Source organism: Hyla sarda, unplaced genomic scaffold (assembly GCF_029499605.1).
Source record: "Hyla sarda isolate aHylSar1 unplaced genomic scaffold, aHylSar1.hap1 scaffold_768, whole genome shotgun sequence".
NCBI lineage: Eukaryota > Metazoa > Chordata > Amphibia > Anura > Hylidae > Hyla > Hyla sarda.
The window spans coordinates 16,077-37,569 of record NW_026610791.1 but is presented as its reverse complement, the minus strand read 5'-3'; the positions used below and the strand labels follow the sequence as shown (position 1 = coordinate 37,569).

The window sequence follows — 21,493 nt, the reverse complement described above, 5'->3', positions numbered from 1 at the left end:
ACCTTCTGATGCATCAGGTAGGTGCACAATAGCATAGCCTAACCCTCTGTACTTTGGTCTATATTGATGCGGGACATAGACAGCCAGCTGATGACCAATCCATTAGTGCAATGGATGGCTGGAAGCATTTGTCTTTGCCTTTGCAATACCACAGAAGCAATGCATGGTCAATGTACAGCAATGACACACCTGTGTGAACAGCCAGGAGACCCCCCCCCCCCCCCCCCCCATGTTATGTTACATAGTTACATAGTTAGTACGGTCGAAAAAAGACATATGTCCATCACGTTCAACCAGGGAATTAAGGGGTAGGGGTGTGGCGCGATATTGGGGAAGGGATGAGATTTTATATTTCTTCATAAGCATTAATCTTATTTTGTCAATTAGGAACATTCAGCACCCACCCGCTATCAAGGCAGCTGCCTATCATGTCATGCCCTACCTGCACAGGTGTGCTGGCTACTCAAATGATCCAATTAAGGAGGCCATTTAGTCAGCAGCAGCAGAAGTCCTGTGCCTGGACGCTCCAACAGGGGCCAGACACAAGCAGAAGCAGAAGCAGCAGAAGCAGCAGCAGCACCACCTTTTGTTTTTTGGCTGCAGCAGCAGCAAGGCCCACAGGGCTGGCTAGCTGGCTAGCCAGCAAGCAGGTAGCAATGAAAGTAGGAATCTTTCTTTTTAACCCTGTAAGGGGGTGGTGCACTGTACCCGAAGATACTGCCATATCGGGTCAATGCATAGGGCGACGGAAGCAAGCTTCGAAATCGGCCCCCGTTCTCAAAAATCCATTTAATATATGGTCCCCAGATAGGGGACGTATCAGATATTAAACTGATAAGAACAGATACTACACTTGATCTTAGCCAAAAGGCCGAGAAGCGATAACCGTGAAAGGGGCGGGCCCAACAAGGTCCCCTTCATGGGCACTATCACTGCTTGCTGTCAGGGAGGCTGCCAGACAATTTTCCATGCACACTCTGGGCTGGGGGGCAGTCAACCACCAGTACACACAGCAGAACCTAAACCCATACCATTATTGCTAAGCAGCAAGACAGGGGCCCATTGCACTCCCACGGGGCCTTTTTAAATGCAATCCATAACCCGGATTTGCCAGGAACCCTTCTTACTCCTCCTACTTGCATGTGACACTGGGCTTAGGATCTGCATAGGAAACACACACACAAGCACACACCTACCTTTGTTGCCTGCAGATGCCTCCTTGGCTGTCCCCCAAACGGTATCAAACCAACACCCACGGGAAGCTGTAAGCATAGAGGACATGCCTGCACCCCATTGGACTTACCTGTGTGGGTTAAATCCGGGTTATTTGACAACCTATGGCGGTGATGGTTCTGCTCAGGCAGAGCAGTGCTGATGCTCCTCATAAAGCTGTCGCTGCTGTGAAGGTTCTAGGTGACATCACAAATCCCTTTGGTTACATACACAACAAAGCTGGGTTGTTGTTGTTTACACTCTGCAAGGCCTGTGGAAGTGAGTGACATCATAGCACTGTAGTTCTGAGGGTTCAAGATGGATGCAACAATCTCCTGTTGCTTCTATGAAGGCCGTAATAGACGACATCACCAAACAGCTCCATAGTCACATACACAGCAAAGGAGAGATGTTGTTTACACCTAGTGATGTCAGTGGTATTGAGTGACATCACAGCACAGTGCTAAGGCTCCTGGGCCTGGACACAGCAGCGGCTGCAATATCTCAACGGAGAATACGTTTATATCTATGTGTGTGTGTGCGCAATATATATATATATATATATATATATATATATATATATATATATATATATTTCTCCGCCGAAATCACTTTTAAACCCATTTCCACCTTTTTTTCCCTTCTCTTCCTCTTACTTTTTTTTCACGTTTTTTTACGTTTTTCTCCTTTTCGCCTCTTTTCTGGGCGTATTATTCTTCTTTTTCTTCTTTTTTTTCGTCTAATGCATACCCCATCAGTGCAGCAATGCTTATTCAATACCGCCAGCAGATGGAGACACTGGGGGATAATTTTCTAAGGATTTATACTGATTTTTCCTGTCTGAATTTGTCGCACAGAAAGTTGCAGGCCAAATATGTGTGACATTTCTGCGACTTTAGCTTCTAGAGCATTTTTACAACATTATACATAGGTGCTGAATACATAAAAAGCGACTGTTCAGCGACAGACAAGTCGCATCGGCTGAAAGTAGGCCAGAATGTCAGTCCATGTTGGAGCAGGTTTAGATACAGTCTAAAGCATAGATCTCAAAGTCTGTGCACAGAATTTAGCAAGGGCCTCGCACCTTCTGATGCATCAGGTAGGTGCACAATAGCATAGCCTAACCCTCTGTACTTTGGTCTATATTGATGCGGGACATAGACAGCCAGCTGATGACCAATCCATTAGTGCAATGGATGGCTGGAAGCATTTGTCTTTGCCTTTGCAATACCACAGAAGCAATGCATGGTCAATGTACAGCAATGACACACCTGTGTGAACAGCCAGGAGACCCCCCCCCCCCCCCCCATGTTATGTTACATAGTTACATAGTTAGTACGGTCGAAAAAAGACATATGTCCATCACGTTCAACCAGGGAATTAAGGGGTAGGGGTGTGGCGCGATATTGGGGAAGGGATGAGATTTTATATTTCTTCATAAGCATTAATCTTATTTTGTCAATTAGGAACATTCAGCACCCACCCGCTATCAAGGCAGCTGCCTATCATGTCAGCTGGCTACTCAAATGATCCAATTAAGGAGGCCATTTAGTCAGCAGCAGCAGAAGTCCTGTGCCTGGACGCTCCAACAGGGGCCAGACACAAGCAGAAGCAGAAGCAGCAGAAGCAGCAGCAGCACCACCTTTTGTTTTTTGGCTGCAGCAGCAGCAAGGCCCACAGGGCTGGCTAGCTGGCTAGCCAGCAAGCAGGTAGCAATGAAAGTAGGAATCTTTCTTTTTAACCCTGTAAGGGGGTGGTGCACTGTACCCGAAGATACTGCCATATCGGGTCAATGCATAGGGCGACGGAAGCAAGCTTCGAAATCGGCCCCCGTTCTCAAAAATCCATTTAATATATGGTCCCCAGATAGGGGACGTATCAGATATTAAACTGATAAGAACAGATACTACACTTGATCTTAGCCAAAAGGCCGAGAAGCGATAACCGTGAAAGGGGCGGGCCCAACAAGGTCCCCTTCATGGGCACTATCACTGCTTGCTGTCAGGGAGGCTGCCAGACAATTTTCCATGCACACTCTGGGCTGGGGGGCAGTCAACCACCAGTACACACAGCAGAACCTAAACCCATACCATTATTGCTAAGCAGCAAGACAGGGGCCCATTGCACTCCCACGGGGCCTTTTTAAATGCAATCCATAACCCGGATTTGCCAGGAACCCTTCTTACTCCTCCTACTTGCATGTGACACTGGGCTTAGGATCTGCATAGGAAACACACACACAAGCACACACCTACCTTTGTTGCCTGCAGATGCCTCCTTGGCTGTCCCCAAACGGTATCAAACCAACACCCACGGGAAGCTGTAAGCATAGAGGACATGCCTGCACCCCATTGGACTTACCTGTGTGGGTTAAATCCGGGTTATTTGACAACCTATGGCGGTGATGGTTCTGCTCAGGCAGAGCAGTGCTGATGCTCCTCATAAAGCTGTCGCTGCTGTGAAGGTTCTAGGTGACATCACAAATCCCTTTGGTTACATACACAACAAAGCTGGGTTGTTGTTGTTTACACTCTGCAAGGCCTGTGGAAGTGAGTGACATCATAGCACTGTAGTTCTGAGGGTTCAAGATGGATGCAACAATCTCCTGTTGCTTCTATGAAGGCCGTAATAGACGACATCACCAAACAGCTCCATAGTCACATACACAGCAAAGGAGAGATGTTGTTTACACCTAGTGATGTCAGTGGTATTGAGTGACATCACAGCACAGTGCTAAGGCTCCTGGGCCTGGACACAGCAGCGGCTGCAATATCTCAACGGAGAATACGTTTATATCTATGTGTGTGTGTGCGCATATATATATATATATATATATATATATATATATATATATATATATTTCTCCGCCGAAATCACTTTTAAACCCATTTCCACCTTTTTTTCCCTTCTCTTCCTCTTACTTTTTTTTCACGTTTTTTTACGTTTTTCTCCTTTTCGCCTCTTTTCTGGGCGTATTATTCTTCTTTTTCTTCTTTTTTTTCGTCTAATGCATACCCCATCAGTGCAGCAATGCTTATTCAATACCGCCAGCAGATGGAGACACTGGGGGATAATTTTCTAAGGATTTATACTGATTTTTCCTGTCTGAATTTGTCGCACAGAAAGTTGCAGGCCAAATATGTGTGACATTTCTGCGACTTTAGCTTCTAGAGCATTTTTACAACATTATACATAGGTGCTGAATACATAAAAAGCGACTGTTCAGCGACAGACAAGTCGCATCGGCTGAAAGTAGGCCAGAATGTCAGTCCATGTTGGAGCAGGTTTAGATACAGTCTAAAGCATAGATCTCAAAGTCTGTGCACAGAATTTAGCAAGGGCCTCGCACCTTCTGATGCATCAGGTAGGTGCACAATAGCATAGCCTAACCCTCTGTACTTTGGTCTATATTGATGCGGGACATAGACAGCCAGCTGATGACCAATCCATTAGTGCAATGGATGGCTGGAAGCATTTGTCTTTGCCTTTGCAATACCACAGAAGCAATGCATGGTCAATGTACAGCAATGACACACCTGTGTGAACAGCCAGGAGACCCCCCCCCCCCCATGTTATGTTACATAGTTACATAGTTAGTACGGTCGAAAAAAGACATATGTCCATCACGTTCAACCAGGGAATTAAGGGGTAGGGGTGTGGCGCGATATTGGGGAAGGGATGAGATTTTATATTTCTTCATAAGCATTAATCTTATTTTGTCAATTAGGAACATTCAGCACCCACCCGCTATCAAGGCAGCTGCCTATCATGTCATGCCCTACCTGCACAGGTGTGCTGGCTACTCAAATGATCCAATTAAGGAGGCCATTTAGTCAGCAGCAGCAGAAGTCCTGTGCCTGGACGCTCCAACAGGGGCCAGACACAAGCAGAAGCAGAAGCAGCAGAAGCAGCAGCAGCACCACCTTTTGTTTTTTGGCTGCAGCAGCAGCAAGGCCCACAGGGCTGGCTAGCTGGCTAGCCAGCAAGCAGGTAGCAATGAAAGTAGGAATCTTTCTTTTTAACCCTGTAAGGGGGTGGTGCACTGTACCCGAAGATACTGCCATATCGGGTCAATGCATAGGGCGACGGAAGCAAGCTTCGAAATCGGCCCCCGTTCTCAAAAATCCATTTAATATATGGTCCCCAGATAGGGGACGTATCAGATATTAAACTGATAAGAACAGATACTACACTTGATCTTAGCCAAAAGGCCGAGAAGCGATAACCGTGAAAGGGGCGGGCCCAACAAGGTCCCCTTCATGGGCACTATCACTGCTTGCTGTCAGGGAGGCTGCCAGACAATTTTCCATGCACACTCTGGGCTGGGGGGCAGTCAACCACCAGTACACACAGCAGAACCTAAACCCATACCATTATTGCTAAGCAGCAAGACAGGGGCCCATTGCACTCCCACGGGGCCTTTTTAAATGCAATCCATAACCCGGATTTGCCAGGAACCCTTCTTACTCCTCCTACTTGCATGTGACACTGGGCTTAGGATCTGCATAGGAAACACACACACAAGCACACACCTACCTTTGTTGCCTGCAGATGCCTCCTTGGCTGTCCCCAAACGGTATCAAACCAACACCCACGGGAAGCTGTAAGCATAGAGGACATGCCTGCACCCCATTGGACTTACCTGTGTGGGTTAAATCCGGGTTATTTGACAACCTATGGCGGTGATGGTTCTGCTCAGGCAGAGCAGTGCTGATGCTCCTCATAAAGCTGTCGCTGCTGTGAAGGTTCTAGGTGACATCACAAATCCCTTTGGTTACATACACAACAAAGCTGGGTTGTTGTTGTTTACACTCTGCAAGGCCTGTGGAAGTGAGTGACATCATAGCACTGTAGTTCTGAGGGTTCAAGATGGATGCAACAATCTCCTGTTGCTTCTATGAAGGCCGTAATAGACGACATCACCAAACAGCTCCATAGTCACATACACAGCAAAGGAGAGATGTTGTTTACACCTAGTGATGTCAGTGGTATTGAGTGACATCACAGCACAGTGCTAAGGCTCCTGGGCCTGGACACAGCAGCGGCTGCAATATCTCAACGGAGAATACGTTTATATCTATGTGTGTGTGTGCGCATATATATATATATATATATATATATATATATATATATATATATTTCTCCGCCGAAATCACTTTTAAACCCATTTCCACCTTTTTTTCCCTTCTCTTCCTCTTACTTTTTTTTCACGTTTTTTTACGTTTTTCTCCTTTTCGCCTCTTTTCTGGGCGTATTATTCTTCTTTTTCTTCTTTTTTTTCGTCTAATGCATACCCCATCAGTGCAGCAATGCTTATTCAATACCGCCAGCAGATGGAGACACTGGGGGATAATTTTCTAAGGATTTATACTGATTTTTCCTGTCTGAATTTGTCGCACAGAAAGTTGCAGGCCAAATATGTGTGACATTTCTGCGACTTTAGCTTCTAGAGCATTTTTACAACATTATACATAGGTGCTGAATACATAAAAAGCGACTGTTCAGCGACAGACAAGTCGCATCGGCTGAAAGTAGGCCAGAATGTCAGTCCATGTTGGAGCAGGTTTAGATACAGTCTAAAGCATAGATCTCAAAGTCTGTGCACAGAATTTAGCAAGGGCCTCGCACCTTCTGATGCATCAGGTAGGTGCACAATAGCATAGCCTAACCCTCTGTACTTTGGTCTATATTGATGCGGGACATAGACAGCCAGCTGATGACCAATCCATTAGTGCAATGGATGGCTGGAAGCATTTGTCTTTGCCTTTGCAATACCACAGAAGCAATGCATGGTCAATGTACAGCAATGACACACCTGTGTGAACAGCCAGGAGACCCCCCCCCCCCCCCCCATGTTATGTTACATAGTTACATAGTTAGTACGGTCGAAAAAAGACATATGTCCATCACGTTCAACCAGGGAATTAAGGGGTAGGGGTGTGGCGCGATATTGGGGAAGGGATGAGATTTTATATTTCTTCATAAGCATTAATCTTATTTTGTCAATTAGGAACATTCAGCACCCACCCGCTATCAAGGCAGCTGCCTATCATGTCATGCCCTACCTGCACAGGTGTGCTGGCTACTCAAATGATCCAATTAAGGAGGCCATTTAGTCAGCAGCAGCAGAAGTCCTGTGCCTGGACGCTCCAACAGGGGCCAGACACAAGCAGAAGCAGAAGCAGCAGAAGCAGCAGCAGCACCACCTTTTGTTTTTTGGCTGCAGCAGCAGCAAGGCCCACAGGGCTGGCTAGCTGGCTAGCCAGCAAGCAGGTAGCAATGAAAGTAGGAATCTTTCTTTTTAACCCTGTAAGGGGGTGGTGCACTGTACCCGAAGATACTGCCATATCGGGTCAATGCATAGGGCGACGGAAGCAAGCTTCGAAATCGGCCCCCGTTCTCAAAAATCCATTTAATATATGGTCCCCAGATAGGGGACGTATCAGATATTAAACTGATAAGAACAGATACTACACTTGATCTTAGCCAAAAGGCCGAGAAGCGATAACCGTGAAAGGGGCGGGCCCAACAAGGTCCCCTTCATGGGCACTATCACTGCTTGCTGTCAGGGAGGCTGCCAGACAATTTTCCATGCACACTCTGGGCTGGGGGGCAGTCAACCACCAGTACACACAGCAGAACCTAAACCCATACCATTATTGCTAAGCAGCAAGACAGGGGCCCATTGCACTCCCACGGGGCCTTTTTAAATGCAATCCATAACCCGGATTTGCCAGGAACCCTTCTTACTCCTCCTACTTGCATGTGACACTGGGCTTAGGATCTGCATAGGAAACACACACACAAGCACACACCTACCTTTGTTGCCTGCAGATGCCTCCTTGGCTGTCCCCAAACGGTATCAAACCAACACCCACGGGAAGCTGTAAGCATAGAGGACATGCCTGCACCCCATTGGACTTACCTGTGTGGGTTAAATCCGGGTTATTTGACAACCTATGGCGGTGATGGTTCTGCTCAGGCAGAGCAGTGCTGATGCTCCTCATAAAGCTGTCGCTGCTGTGAAGGTTCTAGGTGACATCACAAATCCCTTTGGTTACATACACAACAAAGCTGGGTTGTTGTTGTTTACACTCTGCAAGGCCTGTGGAAGTGAGTGACATCATAGCACTGTAGTTCTGAGGGTTCAAGATGGATGCAACAATCTCCTGTTGCTTCTATGAAGGCCGTAATAGACGACATCACCAAACAGCTCCATAGTCACATACACAGCAAAGGAGAGATGTTGTTTACACCTAGTGATGTCAGTGGTATTGAGTGACATCACAGCACAGTGCTAAGGCTCCTGGGCCTGGACACAGCAGCGGCTGCAATATCTCAACGGAGAATACGTTTATATCTATGTGTGTGTGTGCGCATATATATATATATATATATATATATATATTTCTCCGCCGAAATCACTTTTAAACCCATTTCCACCTTTTTTTCCCTTCTCTTCCTCTTACTTTTTTTTCACGTTTTTTTACGTTTTTCTCCTTTTCGCCTCTTTTCTGGGCGTATTATTCTTCTTTTTCTTCTTTTTTTTCGTCTAATGCATACCCCATCAGTGCAGCAATGCTTATTCAATACCGCCAGCAGATGGAGACACTGGGGGATAATTTTCTAAGGATTTATACTGATTTTTCCTGTCTGAATTTGTCGCACAGAAAGTTGCAGGCCAAATATGTGTGACATTTCTGCGACTTTAGCTTCTATCTGCGACTTTAGCTTCTAGAGCATTTTTACAACATTATACATAGGTGCTGAATACATAAAAAGCGACTGTTCAGCGACAGACAAGTCGCATCGGCTGAAAGTAGGCCAGAATGTCAGTCCATGTTGGAGCAGGTTTAGATACAGTCTAAAGCATAGATCTCAAAGTCTGTGCACAGAATTTAGCAAGGGCCTCGCACCTTCTGATGCATCAGGTAGGTGCACAATAGCATAGCCTAACCCTCTGTACTTTGGTCTATATTGATGCGGGACATAGACAGCCAGCTGATGACCAATCCATTAGTGCAATGGATGGCTGGAAGCATTTGTCTTTGCCTTTGCAATACCACAGAAGCAATGCATGGTCAATGTACAGCAATGACACACCTGTGTGAACAGCCAGGAGACCCCCCCCCCCCCCCCCATGTTATGTTACATAGTTACATAGTTAGTACGGTCGAAAAAAGACATATGTCCATCACGTTCAACCAGGGAATTAAGGGGTAGGGGTGTGGCGCGATATTGGGGAAGGGATGAGATTTTATATTTCTTCATAAGCATTAATCTTATTTTGTCAATTAGGAACATTCAGCACCCACCCGCTATCAAGGCAGCTGCCTATCATGTCATGCCCTACCTGCACAGGTGTGCTGGCTACTCAAATGATCCAATTAAGGAGGCCATTTAGTCAGCAGCAGCAGAAGTCCTGTGCCTGGACGCTCCAACAGGGGCCAGACACAAGCAGAAGCAGAAGCAGCAGCAGCACCACCTTTTGTTTTTTGGCTGCAGCAGCAGCAAGGCCCACAGGGCTGGCTAGCTGGCTAGCCAGCAAGCAGGTAGCAATGAAAGTAGGAATCTTTCTTTTTAACCCTGTAAGGGGGTGGTGCACTGTACCCGAAGATACTGCCATATCGGGTCAATGCATAGGGCGACGGAAGCAAGCTTCGAAATCGGCCCCCGTTCTCAAAAATCCATTTAATATATGGTCCCCAGATAGGGGACGTATCAGATATTAAACTGATAAGAACAGATACTACACTTGATCTTAGCCAAAAGGCCGAGAAGCGATAACCGTGAAAGGGGCGGGCCCAACAAGGTCCCCTTCATGGGCACTATCACTGCTTGCTGTCAGGGAGGCTGCCAGACAATTTTCCATGCACACTCTGGGCTGGGGGGCAGTCAACCACCAGTACACACAGCAGAACCTAAACCCATACCATTATTGCTAAGCAGCAAGACAGGGGCCCATTGCACTCCCACGGGGCCTTTTTAAATGCAATCCATAACCCGGATTTGCCAGGAACCCTTCTTACTCCTCCTACTTGCATGTGACACTGGGCTTAGGATCTGCATAGGAAACACACACACAAGCACACACCTACCTTTGTTGCCTGCAGATGCCTCCTTGGCTGTCCCCAAACGGTATCAAACCAACACCCACGGGAAGCTGTAAGCATAGAGGACATGCCTGCACCCCATTGGACTTACCTGTGTGGGTTAAATCCGGGTTATTTGACAACCTATGGCGGTGATGGTTCTGCTCAGGCAGAGCAGTGCTGATGCTCCTCATAAAGCTGTCGCTGCTGTGAAGGTTCTAGGTGACATCACAAATCCCTTTGGTTACATACACAACAAAGCTGGGTTGTTGTTGTTTACACTCTGCAAGGCCTGTGGAAGTGAGTGACATCATAGCACTGTAGTTCTGAGGGTTCAAGATGGATGCAACAATCTCCTGTTGCTTCTATGAAGGCCGTAATAGACGACATCACCAAACAGCTCCATAGTCACATACACAGCAAAGGAGAGATGTTGTTTACACCTAGTGATGTCAGTGGTATTGAGTGACATCACAGCACAGTGCTAAGGCTCCTGGGCCTGGACACAGCAGCGGCTGCAATATCTCAACGGAGAATACGTTTATATCTATGTGTGTGTGTGCGCATATATATATATATATATATATATTTCTCCGCCGAAATCACTTTTAAACCCATTTCCACCTTTTTTTCCCTTCTCTTCCTCTTACTTTTTTTTCACGTTTTTTTACGTTTTTCTCCTTTTCGCCTCTTTTCTGGGCGTATTATTCTTCTTTTTCTTCTTTTTTTTCGTCTAATGCATACCCCATCAGTGCAGCAATGCTTATTCAATACCGCCAGCAGATGGAGACACTGGGGGATAATTTTCTAAGGATTTATACTGATTTTTCCTGTCTGAATTTGTCGCACAGAAAGTTGCAGGCCAAATATGTGTGACATTTCTGCGACTTTAGCTTCTAGAGCATTTTTACAACATTATACATAGGTGCTGAATACATAAAAAGCGACTGTTCAGCGACAGACAAGTCGCATCGGCTGAAAGTAGGCCAGAATGTCAGTCCATGTTGGAGCAGGTTTAGATACAGTCTAAAGCATAGATCTCAAAGTCTGTGCACAGAATTTAGCAAGGGCCTCGCACCTTCTGATGCATCAGGTAGGTGCACAATAGCATAGCCTAACCCTCTGTACTTTGGTCTATATTGATGCGGGACATAGACAGCCAGCTGATGACCAATCCATTAGTGCAATGGATGGCTGGAAGCATTTGTCTTTGCCTTTGCAATACCACAGAAGCAATGCATGGTCAATGTACAGCAATGACACACCTGTGTGAACAGCCAGGAGACCCCCCCCCCCCCCCCCCCCCATGTTATGTTACATAGTTACATAGTTAGTACGGTCGAAAAAAGACATATGTCCATCACGTTCAACCAGGGAATTAAGGGGTAGGGGTGTGGCGCGATATTGGGGAAGGGATGAGATTTTATATTTCTTCATAAGCATTAATCTTATTTTGTCAATTAGGAACATTCAGCACCCACCCGCTATCAAGGCAGCTGCCTATCATGTCATGCCCTACCTGCACAGGTGTGCTGGCTACTCAAATGATCCAATTAAGGAGGCCATTTAGTCAGCAGCAGCAGAAGTCCTGTGCCTGGACGCTCCAACAGGGGCCAGACACAAGCAGAAGCAGAAGCAGCAGAAGCAGCAGCAGCACCACCTTTTGTTTTTTGGCTGCAGCAGCAGCAAGGCCCACAGGGCTGGCTAGCTGGCTAGCCAGCAAGCAGGTAGCAATGAAAGTAGGAATCTTTCTTTTTAACCCTGTAAGGGGGTGGTGCACTGTACCCGAAGATACTGCCATATCGGGTCAATGCATAGGGCGACGGAAGCAAGCTTCGAAATCGGCCCCCGTTCTCAAAAATCCATTTAATATATGGTCCCCAGATAGGGGACGTATCAGATATTAAACTGATAAGAACAGATTTTTTTTTTCTAAAGCCGAGGAACGTGCTTTCGATTCACCCAAAGTGCAAGAAAAAGTGCAAACGTGTTACACTAAAAAAAACGTGCACAAAGGATGCGGTCTATCGCAAGCCCTTCTCCGATAGGAGAGAGGCCCCCCAACAAACCTTACCCTTCGCCTCCGGACCAAAAGGTACCTGCGAGGTTCCAGGTTCGATGTCCCTTTTCGCCGAAGCTACTAGGAGACCACAAATGCTCCCGGCATCCCCCTTGGCGTTAGCCAAGGTATCTGCCCGCAGAGCCGATTACGGTAGGTACCCTGCGAAGCAGGAGTACCCGGGGTGTTTGCAGGGAGGTGCGGAACCTAATGGCCACACACACCTCCCCTAGACCGCCAGGAGGGACACCCAGAAGGGCTACCGCATCCTGACAAATCCTGTGAACACACAACACGCAAAAAGTGACACAGTGAGACAAAAAATAAATAAATAAGTGAATGTGTGCAGATATACTGCCCGGACATCCGGCCAGATCTATAAAAATTTCTCTGATCCTAGCCAGAAGGCCGGGAATCAAGAGGTGAGTGCCACAAGGTGAAGAGATTATGGTGCCCGTGCTTCAACTCAGTGAGCCTATTCTCCCAGTGAGTTTCGGCACCTCGGGGTCACCACTCCCCGAGGCACAAAAGTACCTCGGCTCTAGACCCTCTCAGCCTCATGGCGAGACCCGGAGGGAACAGGTCACATCGGGGCAGCCGTCGAGCTGATTCCTCAGAACCAGCCCCGGAAAGCCCTGGTACACCTGCATCCTCCATGCAGCACCCATCCCCACCAGCATGAAAACTGATAAGAACAGATACTACACTTGATCTTAGCCAAAAGGCCGAGAAGCGATAACCGTGAAAGGGGCGGGCCCAACAAGGTCCCCTTCATGGGCACTATCACTGCTTGCTGTCAGGGAGGCTGCCAGACAATTTTCCATGCACACTCTGGGCTGGGGGGCAGTCAACCACCAGTACACACAGCAGAACCTAAACCCATACCATTATTGCTAAGCAGCAAGACAGGGGCCCATTGCACTCCCACGGGGCCTTTTTAAATGCAATCCATAACCCGGATTTGCCAGGAACCCTTCTTACTCCTCCTACTTGCATGTGACACTGGGCTTAGGATCTGCATAGGAAACACACACACAAGCACACACCTACCTTTGTTGCCTGCAGATGCCTCCTTGGCTGTCCCCAAACGGTATCAAACCAACACCCACGGGAAGCTGTAAGCATAGAGGACATGCCTGCACCCCATTGGACTTACCTGTGTGGGTTAAATCCGGGTTATTTGACAACCTATGGCGGTGATGGTTCTGCTCAGGCAGAGCAGTGCTGATGCTCCTCATAAAGCTGTCGCTGCTGTGAAGGTTCTAGGTGACATCACAAATCCCTTTGGTTACATACACAACAAAGCTGGGTTGTTGTTGTTTACACTCTGCAAGGCCTGTGGAAGTGAGTGACATCATAGCACTGTAGTTCTGAGGGTTCAAGATGGATGCAACAATCTCCTGTTGCTTCTATGAAGGCCGTAATAGACGACATCACCAAACAGCTCCATAGTCACATACACAGCAAAGGAGAGATGTTGTTTACACCTAGTGATGTCAGTGGTATTGAGTGACATCACAGCACAGTGCTAAGGCTCCTGGGCCTGGACACAGCAGCGGCTGCAATATCTCAACGGAGAATACGTTTATATCTATGTGTGTGTGTGCGCATATATATATATATATATATATATATATATATATATATATATATATATATATATTTCTCCGCCGAAATCACTTTTAAACCCATTTCCACCTTTTTTTCCCTTCTCTTCCTCTTACTTTTTTTTCACGTTTTTTTTACGTTTTTCTCCTTTTCGCCTCTTTTCTGGGCGTATTATTCTTCTTTTTCTTCTTTTTTTTCGTCTAATGCATACCCCATCAGTGCAGCAATGCTTATTCAATACCGCCAGCAGATGGAGACACTGGGGGATAATTTTCTAAGGATTTATACTGATTTTTCCTGTCTGAATTTGTCGCACAGAAAGTTGCAGGCCAAATATGTGTGACATTTCTGCGACTTTAGCTTCTAGAGCATTTTTACAACATTATACATAGGTGCTGAATACATAAAAAGCGACTGTTCAGCGACAGACAAGTCGCATCGGCTGAAAGTAGGCCAGAATGTCAGTCCATGTTGGAGCAGGTTTAGATACAGTCTAAAGCATAGATCTCAAAGTCTGTGCACAGAATTTAGCAAGGGCCTCGCACCTTCTGATGCATCAGGTAGGTGCACAATAGCATAGCCTAACCCTCTGTACTTTGGTCTATATTGATGCGGGACATAGACAGCCAGCTGATGACCAATCCATTAGTGCAATGGATGGCTGGAAGCATTTGTCTTTGCCTTTGCAATACCACAGAAGCAATGCATGGTCAATGTACAGCAATGACACACCTGTGTGAACAGCCAGGAGACCCCCCCCCCCCCCCCCCCCATGTTATGTTACATAGTTACATAGTTAGTACGGTCGAAAAAAGACATATGTCCATCACGTTCAACCAGGGAATTAAGGGGTAGGGGTGTGGCGCGATATTGGGGAAGGGATGAGATTTTATATTTCTTCATAAGCATTAAATTTTGTCAATTAGGAACATTCAGCACCCACCCGCTATCAAGGCAGCTGCCTATCATGTCATGCCCTACCTGCACAGGTGTGCTGGCTACTCAAATGATCCAATTAAGGAGGCCATTTAGTCAGCAGCAGCAGAAGTCCTGTGCCTGGACGCTCCAACAGGGGCCAGACACAAGCAGAAGCAGAAGCAGCAGAAGCAGCAGCAGCACCACCTTTTGTTTTTTGGCTGCAGCAGCAGCAAGGCCCACAGGGCTGGCTAGCTGGCTAGCCAGCAAGCAGGTAGCAATGAAAGTAGGAATCTTTCTTTTTAACCCTGTAAGGGGGTGGTGCACTGTACCCGAAGATACTGCCATATCGGGTCAATGCATAGGGCGACGGAAGCAAGCTTCGAAATCGGCCCCCGTTCTCAAAAATCCATTTAATATATGGTCCCCAGATAGGGGACGTATCAGATATTAAACTGATAAGAACAGATACTACACTTGATCTTAGCCAAAAGGCCGAGAAGCGATAACCGTGAAAGGGGCGGGCCCAACAAGGTCCCCTTCATGGGCACTATCACTGCTTGCTGTCAGGGAGGCTGCCAGACAATTTTCCATGCACACTCTGGGCTGGGGGGCAGTCAACCACCAGTACACACAGCAGAACCTAAACCCATACCATTATTGCTAAGCAGCAAGACAGGGGCCCATTGCACTCCCACGGGGCCTTTTTAAATGCAATCCATAACCCGGATTTGCCAGGAACCCTTCTTACTCCTCCTACTTGCATGTGACACTGGGCTTAGGATCTGCATAGGAAACACACACACAAGCACACACCTACCTTTGTTGCCTGCAGATGCCTCCTTGGCTGTCCCCAAACGGTATCAAACCAACACCCACGGGAAGCTGTAAGCATAGAGGACATGCCTGCACCCCATTGGACTTACCTGTGTGGGTTAAATCCGGGTTATTTGACAACCTATGGCGGTGATGGTTCTGCTCAGGCAGAGCAGTGCTGATGCTCCTCATAAAGCTGTCGCTGCTGTGAAGGTTCTAGGTGACATCACAAATCCCTTTGGTTACATACACAACAAAGCTGGGTTGTTGTTGTTTACACTCTGCAAGGCCTGTGGAAGTGAGTGACATCATAGCACTGTAGTTCTGAGGGTTCAAGATGGATGCAACAATCTCCTGTTGCTTCTATGAAGGCCGTAATAGACGACATCACCAAACAGCTCCATAGTCACATACACAGCAAAGGAGAGATGTTGTTTACACCTAGTGATGTCAGTGGTATTGAGTGACATCACAGCACAGTGCTAAGGCTCCTGGGCCTGGACACAGCAGCGGCTGCAATATCTCAACGGAGAATACGTTTATATCTATGTGTGTGTGTGCGCATATATATATATATATATATATATATATATATATATATATATTTCTCCGCCGAAATCACTTTTAAACCCATTTCCACCTTTTTTTCCCTTCTCTTCCTCTTACTTTTTTTTCACGTTTTTTTACGTTTTTCTCCTTTTCGCCTCTTTTCTGGGCGTATTATTCTTCTTTTTCTTCTTTTTTTTCGTCTAATGCATACCCCATCAGTGCAGCAATGCTTATTCAATACCGCCAGCAGATGGAGACACTGGGGGATAATTTTCTAAGGATTTATACTGATTTTTCCTGTCTGAATTTGTCGCACAGAAAGTTGCAGGCCAAATATGTGTGACATTTCTGCGACTTTAGCTTCTAGAGCATTTTTACAACATTATACATAGGTGCTGAATACATAAAAAGCGACTGTTCAGCGACAGACAAGTCGCATCGGCTGAAAGTAGGCCAGAATGTCAGTCCATGTTGGAGCAGGTTTAGATACAGTCTAAAGCATAGATCTCAAAGTCTGTGCACAGAATTTAGCAAGGGCCTCGCACCTTCTGATGCATCAGGTAGGTGCACAATAGCATAGCCTAACCCTCTGTACTTTGGTCTATATTGATGCGGGACATAGACAGCCAGCTGATGACCAATCCATTAGTGCAATGGATGGCTGGAAGCATTTGTCTTTGCCTTTGCAATACCACAGAAGCAATGCATGGTCAATGTACAGCAATGACACACCTGTGTGAACAGCCAGGAGACCCCCCCCCCCCCCCCCCATGTTATGTTACATAGTTACATAGTTAGTACGGTCGAAAAAAGACATATGTCCATCACGTTCAACCAGGGAATTAAGGGGTAGGGGTGTGGCGCGATATTGGGGAAGGGATGAGATTTTATATTTCTTCATAAGCATTAATCTTATTTTGTCAATTAGGAACATTCAGCACCCACCCGCTATCAAGGCAGCTGCCTATCATGTCATGCCCTACCTGCACAGGTGTGCTGGCTACTCAAATGATCCAATTAAGGAGGCCATTTAGTCAGCAGCAGCAGAAGTCCTGTGCCTGGACGCTCCAACAGGGGCCAGACACAAGCAGAAGCAGAAGCAGCAGAAGCAGCAGCAGCACCACCTTTTGTTTTTTGGCTGCAGCAGCAGCAAGGCCCACAGGGCTGGCTAGCTGGCTAGCCAGCAAGCAGGTAGCAATGAAAGTAGGAATCTTTCTTTTTAACCCTGTAAGGGGGTGGTGCACTGTACCCGAAGATACTGCCATATCGGGTCAATGCATAGGGCGACGGAAGCAAGCTTCGAAATCGGCCCCCGTTCTCAAAAATCCATTTAATATATGGTCCCCAGATAGGGGACGTATCAGATATTAAACTGATAAGAACAGATACTACACTTGATCTTAGCCAAAAGGCCGAGAAGCGATAACCATGAAAGGGGCGGGCCCAACAAGGTCCCCTTCATGGGCACTATCACTGCTTGCTGTCAGGGAGGCTGCCAGACAATTTTCCATGCACACTCTGGGCTGGGGGGCAGTCAACCACCAGTACACACAGCAGAACCTAAACCCATACCATTATTGCTAAGCAGCAAGACAGGGGCCCATTGCACTCCCACGGGGCCTTTTTAAATGCAATCCATAACCCGGATTTGCCAGGAACCCTTCTTACTCCTCCTACTTGCATGTGACACTGGGCTTAGGATCTGCATAGGAAACACACACACAAGCACACACCTACCTTTGTTGCCTGCAGATGCCTCCTTGGCTGTCCCCAAACGGTATCAAACCAACACCCACGGGAAGCTGTAAGCATAGAGGACATGCCTGCACCCCATTGGACTTACCTGTGTGGGTTAAATCCGGGTTATTTGACAACCTATGGCGGTGATGGTTCTGCTCAGGCAGAGCAGTGCTGATGCTCCTCATAAAGCTGTCGCTGCTGTGAAGGTTCTAGGTGACATCACAAATCCCTTTGGTTACATACACAACAAAGCTGGGTTGTTGTTGTTTACACTCTGCAAGGCCTGTGGAAGTGAGTGACATCATAGCACTGTAGTTCTGAGGGTTCAAGATGGATGCAACAATCTCCTGTTGCTTCTATGAAGGCCGTAATAGACGACATCACCAAACAGCTCCATAGTCACATACACAGCAAAGGAGAGATGTTGTTTACACCTAGTGATGTCAGTGGTATTGAGTGACATCACAGCACAGTGCTAAGGCTCCTGGGCCTGGACACAGCAGCGGCTGCAATATCTCAACGGAGAATACGTTTATATCTATGTGTGTGTGTGCGCATATATATATATATATATATATATATATATATATATATATATATATATTTCTCCGCCGAAATCACTTTTAAACCCATTTCCACCTTTTTTTCCCTTCTCTTCCTCTTACTTTTTTTTCACGTTTTTTTACGTTTTTCTCCTTTTCGCCTCTTTTCTGGGCGTATTATTCTTCTTTTTCTTCTTTTTTTTCGTCTAATGCATACCCCATCAGTGCAGCAATGCTTATTCAATACCGCCAGCAGATGGAGACACTGGGGGATAATTTTCTAAGGATTTATACTGATTTTTCCTGTCTGAATTTGTCGCACAGAAAGTTGCAGGCCAAATATGTGTGACATTTCTGCGACTTTAGCTTCTAGAGCATTTTTACAACATTATACATAGGTGCTGAATACATAAAAAGCGACTGTTCAGCGACAGACAAGTCGCATCGGCTGAAAGTAGGCCAGAATGTCAGTCCATGTTGGAGCAGGTTTAGATACAGTCTAAAGCATAGATCTCAAAGTCTGTGCACAGAATTTAGCAAGGGCCTCGCACCTTCTGATGCATCAGGTAGGTGCACAATAGCATAGCCTAACCCTCTGTACTTTGGTCTATATTGATGCGGGACATAGACAGCCAGCTGATGACCAATCCATTAGTGCAATGGATGGCTGGAAGCATTTGTCTTTGCCTTTGCAATACCACAGAAGCAATGCATGGTCAATGTACAGCAATGACACACCTGTGTGAACAGCCAGGAGACCCCCCCCCCCCCCCCCCCATGTTATGTTACATAGTTACATAGTTAGTACGGTCGAAAAAAGACATATGTCCATCACGTTCAACCAGGGAATTAAGGGGTAGGGGTGTGGCGCGATATTGGGGAAGGGATGAGATTTTATATTTCTTCATAAGCATTAATCTTATTTTGTCAATTAGGAACATTCAGCACCCACCCGCTATCAAGGCAGCTGCCTATCATGTCATGCCCTACCTGCACAGGTGTGCTGGCTACTCAAATGATCCAATTAAGGAGGCCATTTAGTCAGCAGCAGCAGAAGTCCTGTGCCTGGACGCTCCAACAGGGGCCAGACACAAGCAGAAGCAGAAGCAGCAGAAGCAGCAGCAGCACCACCTTTTGTTTTTTGGCTGCAGCAGCAGCAAGGCCCACAGGGCTGGCTAGCTGGCTAGCCAGCAAGCAGGTAGCAATGAAAGTAGGAATCTTTCTTTTTAACCCTGTAAGGGGGTGGTGCACTGTACCCGAAGATACTGCCATATCGGGTCAATGCATAGGGCGACGGAAGCAAGCTTCGAAATCGGCCCCCGTTCTCAAAAATCCATTTAATATATGGTCCCCAGATAGGGGACGTATCAGATATTAAACTGATAAGAACAGATACTACACTTGATCTTAGCCAAAAGGCCGAGAAGCGATAACCGTGAAAGGGGCGGGCCCAACAAGGTCCCCTTCATGGGCACTATCACTGCTTGCTGTCAGGGAGGCTGCCAGACAATTTTCCATGCACACTCTGGGCTGGGGGGCAGTCAACCACCAGTACACACAGCAGAACCTAAACCCATACCATTATTGCTAAGCAGCAAGACAGGGGCCCATTGCACTCCCACGGGGCCTTTTTAAATGCAATCCATAACCCGGATTTGCCAGGAACCCTTCTTACTCCTCCTACTTGCATGTGACACTGGGCTTAGGATCTGCATAGGAAACACACACACAAGCACACACCTACCTTTGTTGCCTGCAGATGCCTCCTTGGCTGTCCCCAAACGGTATCAAACCAACACCCACGGGAAGCTGTAAGCATAGAGGACATGCCTGCACCCCATTGGACTTACCTGTGTGGGTTAAATCCGGGTTATTTGACAACCTATGGCGGTGATGGTTCTGCTCAGGCAGAGCAGTGCTGATGCTCCTCATAAAGCTGTCGCTGCTGTGAAGGTTCTAGGTGACATCACAAATCCCTTTGGTTACATACACAACAAAGCTGGGTTGTTGTTGTTTACACTCTGCAAGGCCTGTGGAAGTGAGTGACATCATAGCACTGTAGTTCTGAGGGTTCAAGATGGATGCAACAATCTCCTGTTGCTTCTATGAAGGCCGTAATAGACGACATCACCAAACAGCTCCATAGTCACATACACAGCAAAGGAGAGATGTTGTTTACACCTAGTGATGTCAGTGGTATTGAGTGACATCACAGCACAGTGCTAAGGCTCCTGGGCCTGGACACAGCAGCGGCTGCAATATCTCAACGGAGAATACGTTTATATCTATGTGTGTGTGTGCGCATATATATATATATATATATATATATATATATATATATATTTCTCCGCCGAAATCACTTTTAAACCCATTTCCACCTTTTTTTCCCTTCTCTTCCTCTTACTTTTTTTTCACGTTTTTTTACGTTTTTCTCCTTTTCGCCTCTTTTCTGGGCGTATTATTCTTCTTTTTCTTCTTTTTTTTCGTCTAATGCATACCCCATCAGTGCAGCAATGCTTATTCAATACCGCCAGCAGATGGAGACACTGGGGGATAATTTTCTAAGGATTTATACTGATTTTTCCTGTCTGAATTTGTCGCACAGAAAGTTGCAGGCCAAATATGTGTGACATTTCTGCGACTTTAGCTTCTAGAGCATTTTTACAACATTATACATAGGTGCTGAATACATAAAAAGCGACTGTTCAGCGACAGACAAGTCGCATCGGCTGAAAGTAGGCCAGAATGTCAGTCCATGTTGGAGCAGGTTTAGATACAGTCTAAAGCATAGATCTCAAAGTCTGTGCACAGAATTTAGCAAGGGCCTCGCACCTTCTGATGCATCAGGTAGGTGCACAATAGCATAGCCTAACCCTCTGTACTTTGGTCTATATTGATGCGCGACATAGACAGCCAGCTGATGACCAATCCATTAGTGCAATGGATGGCTGGAAGCATTT

General features: G+C 46.6%; 8 non-coding genes and 2 pseudogenes across 8 annotated transcripts; all 10 read right to left on the bottom strand.

Annotated features, from left to right (window-relative positions):
• Positions 1–692: 692 nt before the first annotated feature.
• Positions 693–883, bottom strand: LOC130345943 (U2 spliceosomal RNA). The gene has a single exon (XR_008884337.1). It is a non-coding gene; the product is annotated as a U2 spliceosomal RNA (small nuclear RNA).
• Positions 884–2,963: 2,080 nt separating this feature from the next.
• On the bottom strand, positions 2,964–3,154 carry LOC130345942 (U2 spliceosomal RNA). Its single transcript, XR_008884336.1, has one exon. It is a non-coding gene; the product is annotated as a U2 spliceosomal RNA (small nuclear RNA).
• A 2,090-nt stretch (positions 3,155–5,244) lies between these two features.
• Positions 5,245–5,435, bottom strand: LOC130345940 (U2 spliceosomal RNA). Its single transcript, XR_008884335.1, has one exon. It is a non-coding gene; the product is annotated as a U2 spliceosomal RNA (small nuclear RNA).
• Positions 5,436–7,527: 2,092 nt separating this feature from the next.
• LOC130345939 (U2 spliceosomal RNA) lies at positions 7,528–7,718 on the bottom strand. The gene has a single exon (XR_008884334.1). It is a non-coding gene; the product is annotated as a U2 spliceosomal RNA (small nuclear RNA).
• Positions 7,719–9,806: 2,088 nt separating this feature from the next.
• LOC130345938 (U2 spliceosomal RNA) lies at positions 9,807–9,997 on the bottom strand. Its single transcript, XR_008884333.1, has one exon. It is a non-coding gene; the product is annotated as a U2 spliceosomal RNA (small nuclear RNA).
• A 2,076-nt stretch (positions 9,998–12,073) lies between these two features.
• Positions 12,074–12,285, bottom strand: LOC130345928 (U2 spliceosomal RNA; annotated as a pseudogene).
• A 655-nt stretch (positions 12,286–12,940) lies between these two features.
• Positions 12,941–13,100, bottom strand: LOC130345935 (U2 spliceosomal RNA; annotated as a pseudogene).
• Positions 13,101–15,202: 2,102 nt separating this feature from the next.
• On the bottom strand, positions 15,203–15,393 carry LOC130345927 (U2 spliceosomal RNA). The gene has a single exon (XR_008884327.1). It is a non-coding gene; the product is annotated as a U2 spliceosomal RNA (small nuclear RNA).
• Positions 15,394–17,484: 2,091 nt separating this feature from the next.
• Positions 17,485–17,675, bottom strand: LOC130345915 (U2 spliceosomal RNA). Its single transcript, XR_008884316.1, has one exon. It is a non-coding gene; the product is annotated as a U2 spliceosomal RNA (small nuclear RNA).
• A 2,098-nt stretch (positions 17,676–19,773) lies between these two features.
• LOC130345983 (U2 spliceosomal RNA) lies at positions 19,774–19,964 on the bottom strand. Its single transcript, XR_008884378.1, has one exon. It is a non-coding gene; the product is annotated as a U2 spliceosomal RNA (small nuclear RNA).
• Positions 19,965–21,493: the final 1,529 nt, after the last annotated feature.